The 12055-nt window shown below is 35.2% G+C and overlaps 1 long non-coding RNA gene across 1 annotated transcript; it reads right to left on the reverse strand.

Moving 5' to 3' along the window:
* Positions 1-6242: 6242 nt before the first annotated feature.
* On the reverse strand, positions 6243-9642 carry LOC113087936 (uncharacterized). Its single transcript, XR_003285694.1, has 6 exons — positions 9118-9642; positions 8957-9020; positions 8771-8805; positions 8511-8583; positions 7586-7689; positions 6243-6578 (listed from the first exon to the last, which is right to left on the reverse strand). It is a non-coding gene; the product is annotated as an uncharacterized LOC113087936 (long non-coding RNA).
* Positions 9643-12055: the final 2413 nt, after the last annotated feature.

Here is a 12055-nt window from a genome sequence, read left to right on the forward strand (position 1 = left end):
GGAGTAGTTTGTCGCAGCGTAAAACATGTCACTTCCTGTTGCCAGCAGGTGGTGCTATGACTATAACTGAATATGGGCATGTAGATCTGTTAAGGGCAGAAGTCTTATCTAACATGTGAAGTTTGGGGCAGATTGGACATTGTATGTCTGAGTTACAGCAACTTCCTTTTTCATGGCGAAACATCGAAATTTGTCGGGCCGCCATGGACACGCCCTTTAACGAAACCTCAAGATCTTCGCAATTTAACATCGCAAAGGCCTTAAGATTTAACTGACCAAGTTTGGTGTTGATCTGAATAAATCTCTAGGAGGAGTTCGTTAAAGTACAACCCCTGAAAATGGCAAAAACAACGCCAATTTTGCAGAGAAAATTCTAAATAACTGACTTCCTGTTGGGATTCGGATTTCGTACCAAGAGACTTTTTTGTAGGTATTGGTGTGTTACATGTGTAAACCGATTTTTGTACATGTACGTGAAACATAGCTCGAAGCGCACTCCGTTGAAAGTGTATAGGTGGCGCTATCGAGCCATTTTGCCACACCTGATGGAATATTGGCCTTCAGATGTGTTCAGGCCAGGACTCTTATCACACATGTGAAGTTTGGGGAATATTGGACATTTTATGCCTGAGTTATAACATCTTTTATTCCAATGGCGAGACGTCGAACTTCGTGACGGCGCCATGGACACGCCTTTTAACGAAAACTCAAGATCTTCACAACTTAACATCGCACAGGCCTTTAGATTAGACTGACCACAAAAAAGACATTGATGTCATAAAATTTCTAGGAGTAGTTCATCGCAGTGTAAAATATGTCACTTCCTGTTGCCAATAGGTGGCGCTATGACTATAACTGAATAAGGGCATGTCAATCTGTTCAGCTTCGGGAGTCTCATCAAACATGTGAAGTTTGGGGCAGATTGGACATTGTATGTCTGAGTTATAGCAACTTCATTTTTCATGGCGAATCATCGAAATTCGCCAGGCCGCCACGGACACGCCCTTCGACAAAAACTCAAGATCTTCGCAATTTAACATCGCTAAGGCTTTTAGATTAGGCATACCAAATTTGGTGTTGATTTGAAGAAATCTCTAGGAGGAGTTCGTTAAAATACAACACATGGAAATGACCAAAATTACACAAAATTTGCTCATAATATTAAAAATAACCGACTTCCTGTTGGGTTTAGAATTTTGCTCCAAGAGTCTTTTTTGTAGGTATTGGTGTGTTACATATGTGTGCCAATTTTCGAGCATGTACGTGAAACATAGCCGGAAGGCTGTTGATTTTCTTAGTATAGGTGGCGCTGTCGAGCCATTTTGCCACACCCTCTTCTGAATCCTATATCAGACGAAAATTTTCACCAGGTTTGACACGTGTGCAAAGTTTCATGACTTTTTGAGCATGTTAAAGCCCTCAAAAATGCGATTCATTCGGGAAAAGAAGAAGAAGAATAATAATAATAAATATAGCTGCAAGCAGCGATGGCGGGCTCAAGCCACCAATGCCATCGCCACCCCGGTGGCATCAGGTAAACTGTGCCCAGCGGGCACATGCATTCTCAATATCCCTCTGGCAGTGAGGTTTTAAAGGATATGGCAGTTAAAGGGTTAATCCGAATCATCTAGACTTTAAAATCACATTCACAGAACAATATATATATATATATATATATATATATATATATATATAACTTTAGTAACACTTTACAATAAGATTCCATTTATAAACATTATGTTAACATGAACAATATTTATATAGCATTCATTCATGTCAGTTAATATTCCAAACTTAAACATTAAAACATTGTTTTATTGTGATTTTTTTCCAAGCACATTTTACCAATTCCAAACCATATCAATCTTAATAACTACCATTATTTTTTATTTAATCATTTATGAGTGCTATACAATAGTCCAGGAAAGCTGGAAGAGAAAAACTCCTTATATTCATATGTGCAGAATTATTAGGCATGTTTTCTTTTACAGATGAAATGCGCTAAAAAAGAGTTTTAACTCAAACTGTAAAGTCGAAAGTTATGAAATACCCATGAGAAATATCTAACACAAATGCAATACAGAAATGGATAAGTTAAGACTTGACCATTATACAAAAAATGCTGACTGGGTCATGAGGTCAGAAAAGAAGAAGAAAAAAACAGGTCAAGAAGAACTGACAAAAAGAATTGCAAAATAATTAGGAATTAATGTGAAGATTAATTTTTAGTCAATTCTGCAAGACAGACTTTCAGGAAAGGAGGTGGAATAAAAATGAGCTCCTAAATCTTAATCCCGGATTCTGGAAGATATATTCCTCAAACCATCGAACAAGAGGAGGAGGTGCTGGTCCTTCACGAGTCACTCTAATCTGTTCATAAAGCCTATATATAAAGACTTAATATATAGTATTGCACAATACTTCATGGTATTCTAATTAAATCATTTTTTGGAATCTTAGATCTCTCAGAACCTGGCACATTGTAATTCTGAGACTCCAGGAAAGTGGCAGTTCTGTAAAATGTTGGCGCTGGAGACTAAATGCTCCCTGATAGTTTCACACCTAATTCACTTAACACACACACACACACACACACACACACACACACACACTACCCATAGTGACAGAGGGACAGAGTGACATCAGATGTATGATAGTTTTTTAATTTTCTATCATCCATATAGTGTTGTATAGTCATGAAACTATGCATATTTCCTCAGAATGACTTGTCTTCTATGTGTAAATTTTTTTGAAGTGTTTAGAAGCTGCACTTTAAAAAAATAAAAGACATTTACTGGTTACTTTTTTACTGTTATTTCAAAAAATCACCACGACAAAACCATTCAAGCTATCCAAAATTCATTCGCACCTGTTCTGTAAGATAAATTCTTTAAACAGTGGTAAAAGAGGATGTGGTGCTGATCCTTCAAGAGTCACTCAAAACTTATCTATCCATAAAGCCTATAAAGAATTATTCTTAATATACAGTTCACAATACTTCAGCTTGTTATTCTAATTAAGTCGGGGTCATTTTATCAGTAAAATAGATAAAAATCATATTATTTTTCTTTGAAAGATTTCTATAAATGATTTAAATCATACTTGTTTCTACAATAATTATTTAAAAGTAATCATATAGCTCCCTCTGGTGGCCATTATTGGTACTAAGAATTGCAAGCTTCATTTATAAGTTATGATAGTTTTAATTTTATGCTGGCTCTTGAAAATGATAAAGCTATGAAACGTACTTTGCTTCCTTCAAATGATGACTTCTACGTATATAAAAAATTATGAAGAGTTTGGAATGAAAAAATTTAAAGATATAGTAAAATAACTATTGTATTTTTTTATGTTACTTTAATAAATCGCTATGGCCACACCATTTAAGCTATCCTAAACCCATTCACAATTTAACATCTTCAGTATATTGGCTTCATGTTAAAAAAAAAGTTTGGTGTGAACTACTTGTGTCTTCTTGGAGGAGTATGAATTCATTTACAGGCTGATTTTATCATAAATCCACAATACAATTTCTGAGTTCTGTATCAATCTGTGTTGTTGTTTGTTTATTTTTATTTTTTTTATTTTTCATAGGAAGATAACTGACCCTTTACTCTCCTTTTTAATAAATGTGCTTATAAACCAAAAACAAGCTATTTATAGCTGTATTTATAAACTGCTTACTACTGACTATTAATATTGGGACAAGGCTTTATAAAGCATGAACTGACTATTTACTTTTTGAGTTTTAAATTATTATTTGCAGCACACATAAGGTTTTTTAGGATTTTTAAAAATCCCTAAAACTGTCAGAAAAGGATAAGGCCTAAAATTACTATGTGAGTGGCAAAATGTATTAGTTTTTATAACTATAATGCATAAACTATGAAATTATACAAAATGTATAAAAAAGTACAACAGTTATTGTTTTCCAATGTTTTTATTTATTAAATTTTTGGGGGGGATTTACATTTCAAAAAATTAGCTTACAGCAATCATTCTAAACAGCTTGAATAAAACCTGTTAATATTTATTATAGACCACTGTAACTGTGTATAATCTTACAAACAAGTTTATTATGAAAATGGAAGTGTGTACACCAGATAAATTGGACGATAAAGAAATTATAATAGTCAATAGTAGAGCATGTTTTAGATTTTTTTATGTGTTTAGATGCAGAAATGGACAAATCAAATGTCAAATAAAATGTAATTGATTTAATTAAATATAGATTAATTCTTGTTAGAGCAAAATAATAAATAAATAAATAAATACGTACACACATTAGAAAAGCAGCCAAGATGAATGAATTTCATTTTTTATATAGATTAAAATTGAAGACAGAAGCAGCTGGTATATGCGGTCACTTAATATTCAAATCCAGTAGATCCACTTCAGATATATTTCTCAACAGTTTATGTTCACGTGGCTGTTTTCGTTTATAGTCACCAAGCTATTATGTGTTTTGAAATAATCTTGTCCGTTATGTGTTCGTCGTACGACGGAAGGCAGAAACCTGCAGCTCAACCCAGATAGCCACTGGACGCTGTAACGGAACAGGGCCGCAACCGCAAAACGATAGAGCCGGGTCTGGCACGCATCCGCCTCACAGACTCGTTACTGAGTCCAAACGCACATCGGGCCGAAGCCGTTTCTGGTCTGTTTTTAGGGGTTGTTGCAGATATGTGCCAGCGCCGATCCAGCGCCGATCCAGCACCGCCTGATCATCCCGTTACAGATACGTAACGGGTGCGTGAAACGATTCCGCCTCCCGGAGCTGTGCCGGATGTGTTACGAATCCGCTTAAATCACCACTGGATTGACCTTTTGCCTTATTTTCGGCATTTTTTTCATACTAAAAACAACGTGAACAAAGTTAACAAACACAGAATTAATGACCACGAATTCATATTTTAATTATAAAAAACGAACAACAAAGTCATGAACAAAGTCAACAATTAACACAAAACACAGTCAACAACATACACATAATTAATGGATAAAAAAAAAACGCACAGGCTATAAACACAACGTGGAAGAAAAAAAAACATGCACTTAAACAAAATCACTAGGTGGGTGCTGTGGCAGCTGTGGCTGTTAATCCTCCTGCTGCTGACGCGCCAGTCTCTCCTTGCGCCCTCCTCTCCTGTCCGCCGAAACCACCTTATAGCATGCCTCCATATTTCAGCTTCAGCACCTGGAAAACAGCATTACTGATTAGGTTTAATGAGACATTTGGATCAGTTCTGGTCCTACATGACGACAAAACAGGCAGACGTATATTGCATTTGCTCAAAATGAAGATATGCCCATCCTTCTCGGCCTACTTCTACCCACCCAGCAAAAACTCGTTGAAAAGACGTCGAAAAGACGTCATTGGCAGTCGTCTAAACAACGTTAAAATTTAGTTGAAAAGTGAAAGGTGAAACGACGTCTTTTTCATGTCGTCAAAAAGACGTCTATAAATAGATGTCCAAATTACGTTTAAATGTGGTTGAAAAGTGAAAGGTGAAAAGACGTCTTTTCCAGACCTAATTACAACCATGAATTATTTGCCATATTCCTAATTAGTGAAAATAAGACAATTCAAAGTATATTGACACATTTATTGACACATTACATCTTTCATGTAAAATCTTGATCACATCTTAAGCTTCCTTTGATTAAACAGACCGTAAAAACAGTAATATTGTGAAATATAACTACAGAAATAATTGTTTTCTATGTGGATGCATTGTAGAATGTAATTTATGCCTGTAAACTGAAATTTTTAACACAATTACTCCAGTCTTCAGTGTTACATGATCTTCAGAAATCATTATAATATACTGATTTGCTGCTCAAGAAACATTTCTGATTATTATCAATGTTTTTGTGGAAACCATTACATTTGTCAGTATTTTTTTAATAGACCTTGCAAAAGAGTAGTATTTATTTAGATTTTTTTTTTATCAATTTAAAAGTCTTTACTATAAACTTATCAAATTAATCCATCTTTCTGTATTAATATAATTTTTCAAGACAATAAACTATGACCAATTATAACATTAGAACAACCAAAATTTAAATTCTGTCATTAATTACTTAACCTCATGTTGCCCCAAACCATGTTGCAGAACACAAATAAAGATATGTTTTTAACAGATTCCTTGTGTACGCAAAACAACAACAACAGCAAAAATAATCTATTCAGAAATTATGAATCCCCAATGGATTTTCACAATAGCACCAAAAGCGCCAGCTCTCATGCCGATGCAACACTGATGCATCATGGTGCTTGTGTGAATGCGTTATTTTATATTTAAAAGAATTCTCAGATTTCATTAAAAAGTTCTGCATTTATGTTTCAAAGATGACCAAAAGTCTGGCTTGGAACAATATGAAGATAAGTGAGGAAAATCTTTGGTTTAAAAAACACAGTAGGTAAATGGGGTTCCCACAGAGGCACCAGTAGATCTCTGCCTGATCTCTGATCTGCTGCTTCTTCTGCTCCTTCCTCCATCCCAATTCAGGATTAATGAGCCACGGGAGATGTTTCCACTTTGAATGCTTTATCCTCACTGTTTTTTCTCCAGCATCTAAAGTGAGAAAGAAAACAGTAACTAAAATGTAAATGAATAATACAAAAACAATGGTTGTCCAAAATGTACAAATTAAAGTGTACTCGTTCTTCATGAGGGATTATTAACTAATCAGTATGTCAGGGGTTGTCAGCTCTGGCCCTTAAGGTCAGGCTTAGGTCTCTGCAGAGTAAAAGTGGGCGTTTATGACTCAGTGTGTGTATTCAAACTGCTGGGTGTTTCTAAATCATGCAATCAAAATGATCCCCCTTACCTAACCCCACCCATAAACCTACCGTCACTACGTCAGCCAATCAGTTATCATGGTCTAAAAACACCCTGATCTGGTAACTCCCATTACTTTCCTGCAGAGACCTATGCTTGGCTTAAGGTCCACTGTCATGCAGAGTTTACGTCTCAATCAGCTTCACAGTTTGCCAAGTTGTGAATATATTGTGTACATAAATGTAGGTACTGGTAATCACTGTGGCTCACTATACACTGGTGGCTATTTCTGTCCTCATTGTACAACATCACTTCTGACATTAATGCACAACAATAAAACTGATATCTTTCTTTTAATGCTATTTACAGCACATTATGATAATGTGCAAGATTTAATTAATAAATTAATTGGAAATGTTTACTAGATTAGACATTACCTGTCTAGTGATATGTTTATGCTGAAATATATTATTGGTTTGTGTTTTAAAGTCTATTACATGTAATCTTATAGTGAATTACCAGTGCACCGTAAAAAGAAATTTGTGATTGGGGCAGCCCTTCACCACTGACTACTGAGCAACGGACCTGAGTGATTCACACCCAGTGTTTACGTCCACACCTGATCACACTCACCTGTTTGTGACTTATAGTTAGTAAAACTGAGGACCTTGATTAATGTGTTCAGGTGCACTGCACTAGGTTGGTGTAAAACTCTGCATGTAAGTGGACCTTGAGAGACAATGTTGAGATCTCCTGCAATATGTTCTGAACATGAACTATAAAGAGGCAGAATGACTTACAACACTGGTGTCCAGTCCTGGGCTGGAGGACCACCGTTCTGCAGAGTTTCTGCTGATCCTTGATCAGCTGCTCAGGTCTGCTTAACTGGGGTTGGAGCTAAACTCTGAAAAATGAGAAGACTACCAATATTATAATGTTAAAAAGTTAAACAACGTTAAATAATTTGATCCATAAATATGCATAACATCTGAAAATGCACAAAGATGACAAGAAAGAACTTTCAACACACTGAAAAATAAGAAGCAATATTAAATCACACATGCATTTTCTTTTCTTATTATTCATCTTGCAATAAGTTACAATTACCTTGTGGTTTATCAATGATTTTCAGTCTCTGAAATAGAAAAGATCTATCAATGATTAACTATTATTTACCCCTTTAGTGGTGAGCATAAAATATTTATTTTAAATACATTTTTAAATAATATTTTCTATTTCTCTTCCATCTTTATTTGACCCTCTAACTTTAACACTCACTATTCTAATTATATTCTTAAAAAAAAAAAAAAAATCTAACTTCCTTTCTAATCTTTTTGTATTATATTTTCTTTTAATTTATTATGCAATTGTGTGCGTATGTGTGTGTATATATATATATGTGTGTGTGTGTGTGTGTGTGTGTGTATGTGTAAAGATCTCTAACTAGCTTGCTCTATTCTTTTATTTTTTATTCTATCTGTTTTCTTTTTATTTATTATATTATTTAAAATCCCATGCTACGTGTACTGTGTTAACCTAACTGAGACTTGTTATAGCACTTATATATCATTGCTCTTTTTGTTGTTTTTGATTGCTTCCACTGTCTTTATCTGTAAGTCGCTTTGGATAAAAGCGTCTGCTAAATGAATAAATGTAAATGTAAATACATGATAAATCTGACCCTTAAACGTTTGAATGGTAGTCTATGTTTGAGGTATTACTTACTAGTCATATGTTTGATAATGTCTAAAAAATGTTCTTCAGCTGGATACACGCACGGCCATCAGCATGGAAGAATCTAGAACATAAACATTGTCATTCTGTCAATCTGTCTAAGCCAACAATATTTATTATACAATGCCATGTTTATTATAAATAAACTATAGCAGAGGTGAAATGCAGAAAAGAAAATTAATTTACAGATTATACAAAAATTATATGAATTAAAGAATAATAACAGAATTTAAAGTTTTAGGTTTACTAACCGAGTAATACTCTTACAGTGTGGACATCAAAATAACTAACAGGCAAACAACCACACACACACACACACACACACGCACACACAAACATATTATGAAAATATTATATAAACACATACATATATAAGAAAATTACAGATTCATGCCGATGTAGGCGAAATATATTGTGAAAAATGCATATAAAGTTACCTCTTGTAGTTAGCATTACAGTTGAGATGCTAACGGACTTTTTCAGAAGACACTGACCATTTCTCTAAAGTACATTTTCAACGAAAGCGTGTCATTTACATTAAATAAAGTTTCAGGGACACTTTTATGTAATATTTGTGTAATTTAGGGATTAAACTTACCTGAAATTAGTGAAAACAACCATGAGAGACAGCGTCCGTTCAGCTGCTTGACGGTTGAGCTGCGCCCCGTTTCCATGGTGACTTCCTCAGCTGCAGTTCAGCGCGTGACCATCAAGTGTTTTCAAAATATATTTCAATATATTTAACAGTGCTTCAGACATGATGTCTAATATATTTCTTCACTAGTTTATGTTAATGGCTTTGTGGTGCGAAATAAAAGTTTTTTTTCTGCTAAATTTGGACTAAAGCCCATCTACATCTGTTTTTGGGCTAAATTTGGATAAAAAAAATAAAATAAATAAAATAAAAAGACGTTAAATGTTGCTTTTTGGTCTTAATTTGGACCAAATCCGACGGACCAATCGAAGACCAATTTTCAACGTCGCTTTTTGGGCTTAATTTGGACCAAATCCGACGGACCAGACGAAGACCAATTTTCAACGTCGCTTTTTGGTCTAAAAGATGGCCATGACGGGCCGACTTGATTTAGACCAGAAAACGACGTCCAAATGACGTCTGGTGCTGGGTGGGTATAATGATTTGTGCATTAGTTGATGGAACTGTAATAAAATAATAGCCTAATAATAAGAAAAACTGGTCATGTAAAACTGAATAAGACAAATGAACTATGTAACCATTGAGGTTAAGACGTAGCCCCAATTAGGCCTAGTAATAAAAAGAATAAGAAGAATAAACAGAAGGCATTATTGTTGGTGTATGCTGTTTTACGAAGACGTCAAAACTGGAAGAATTGAATCAATGGAAATCTGTGTGGGAAGGATCGATTGTCATCCTCTTTTGTATGTCGTTTATCCTCGTACTTCTTAGCGAGTAAAAGTAGGCTTCTTCACTCATCTCCCTACTACTAGGGCTGTCACTTTTGTGAAAAAATCATTTTCGATTTTTAAGACATAAGTGTTTATTGAATCGATTTTCCATGTCTAAAAAAACAGGACGTTTCCTTTTTCAACATCGAATACGGACGAACGTAAAGAGAGCGCTGGAAACGCACAAGTCAGCAATATTTCTTATTTATTGGCATGAAGTTTCGTGCATAATAACAGCAACAGGAGTGCAACATTCTCAAAATATATATATAACTTATACTGCCATAACAAAAGAAAAACATCGCTGCAGGCTTCAACCGGCTGCATTTATGATTTAGGCAATTCAGAAATCTCCAAGATTATTTTAAATAATGATTCAATCCATTTCAAACAAGTTCAAAAATGAAATTTGGACTTGTGAAACAAGCCATGTGTGTTTTTTTTTTTTATTGAACCTAACCGACACTTAGGCTAGGTGTGCACTATAGCATATTAAAATGCGCAAAAAGTTTTTTACTCGTCTGGACATCGCTAAGACTAACTTTTTCACATTAGCGCAAATATATGCTATGCTATTAAAAAGTTGATTCGGTTATCCTATAATTGGTCTATTCTGTGCTACACTCATAGCGCTATAGCAGATGCGGCTTTAACATAACACAGACTGGTGCGCAAATAACAGCCTGTAACTGCTATCTACCAAGCAAACAGCATTTCACTTGCACGTTTAAGTAATAGACAGTAAATTAGAATAAACGCATAAAAATAGATGTACATAATAAACACATAGACATATAAAACTTACGTGAGGTAGCTGGTCAGATAAATCTCCGTTGCCAGCTTGGTTTGATGATATTTTTTATTATTTTTTTGGCGCTTCTGACTGAAGTCCGTAGTACGGATGTGGACCGTATCTGCAAGACGACAGTCAAGCGAGACCCAACGTTCACTTGGCACTTTTGGCGCTGTCGCAAAACAGACCTAAAACGGAGCTCAAACGGACCTGTGCTGTAACGGACCTTATAGCATCACAAAATGTTGCTGTGTAGTTTTTAAACACTGATAATATTGCTCAGCTTAACGACAATGCATTTATCTCATGCTCTAGATAAAAAATAAAAAATATGCAGACAGCTTGAAAATTTTTATTCCACGGAGTTCTTCACACAGTTTGAGATAAGTATTTCGGATGTGGTCCACATCAGGTAACGTTAGTCTCTGACAGTCTATGGTCAAAACAGTGTTGGCTCAAATCCGTTTTGCAGATATGGGCCAGAGCAGTTTTTAGCCCTTTTTTAAATGCATTCGGCTCAGATATGTTTCACAGATTCGGGCCACACCAGTGTAGCCTATGTGAAAACAGTATCGGCTCAGATTCATATTGCAGATCTGGGCCAAATCAGTGTCAGACACAGCTAATGTCTTTCGGTTACCTATGGGAAAAGTGATCTGGGCCAGATCTGTAAAATGATATAAATACTGAACTGATGACAGTTAGAATGTTTAAGCTGAAACCTCTATCTGGCACGGATCTGGTTCACAATCAGAAAACGTCTCTAAGATAGAAACGGAGGCAAGGGGCTTAAAACGGATCCGGGCCAAATGTAATTGCTATCTGGGAAGAGATATATGTTATTCTGCCAGTTGCTCTTTCAAATAGTCTCGCACACTTAAACGGGTCACAAACACCTGCATTTAGCTCTTGTAGTGTTACAATGGGTTTATTGTGTGCATTTGTGGTAATATTTTATTTAAAAAAGCTCTTAAACAAGAATAAATTCGTTTGTTTTGAGCTCGACACTGTACGCGCTGATCAGAGGTGGTGATTTCAGATAGGCAGCCACAAATATTTCATTTTCACACAAACAGTTCAAAAACATCTGAATTTAGTTCTTGGTGTGTTCTAATTGGTTGATTGTGTGATATCGCTGTAATAATTTATTTTTAAAAGCTTTAAAACAGGAATAAATTAGTTTTTTCTGACCTCTTTACTCCAGACACTCGTGATCACAGCGGTGATTCATCTCTCCTATTTCTCACGTATCTCTGGCCAGAAATAATTTATCCATGAGCCCTGAACCGGTAATAATCAGATATGTTGGTATAGCTTG

This window comes from Carassius auratus, unplaced genomic scaffold (genome assembly GCF_003368295.1).
Source record: "Carassius auratus strain Wakin unplaced genomic scaffold, ASM336829v1 scaf_tig00045554, whole genome shotgun sequence".
In the NCBI taxonomy this organism is placed as follows: Eukaryota; Metazoa; Chordata; class Actinopteri; order Cypriniformes; family Cyprinidae; genus Carassius; species Carassius auratus.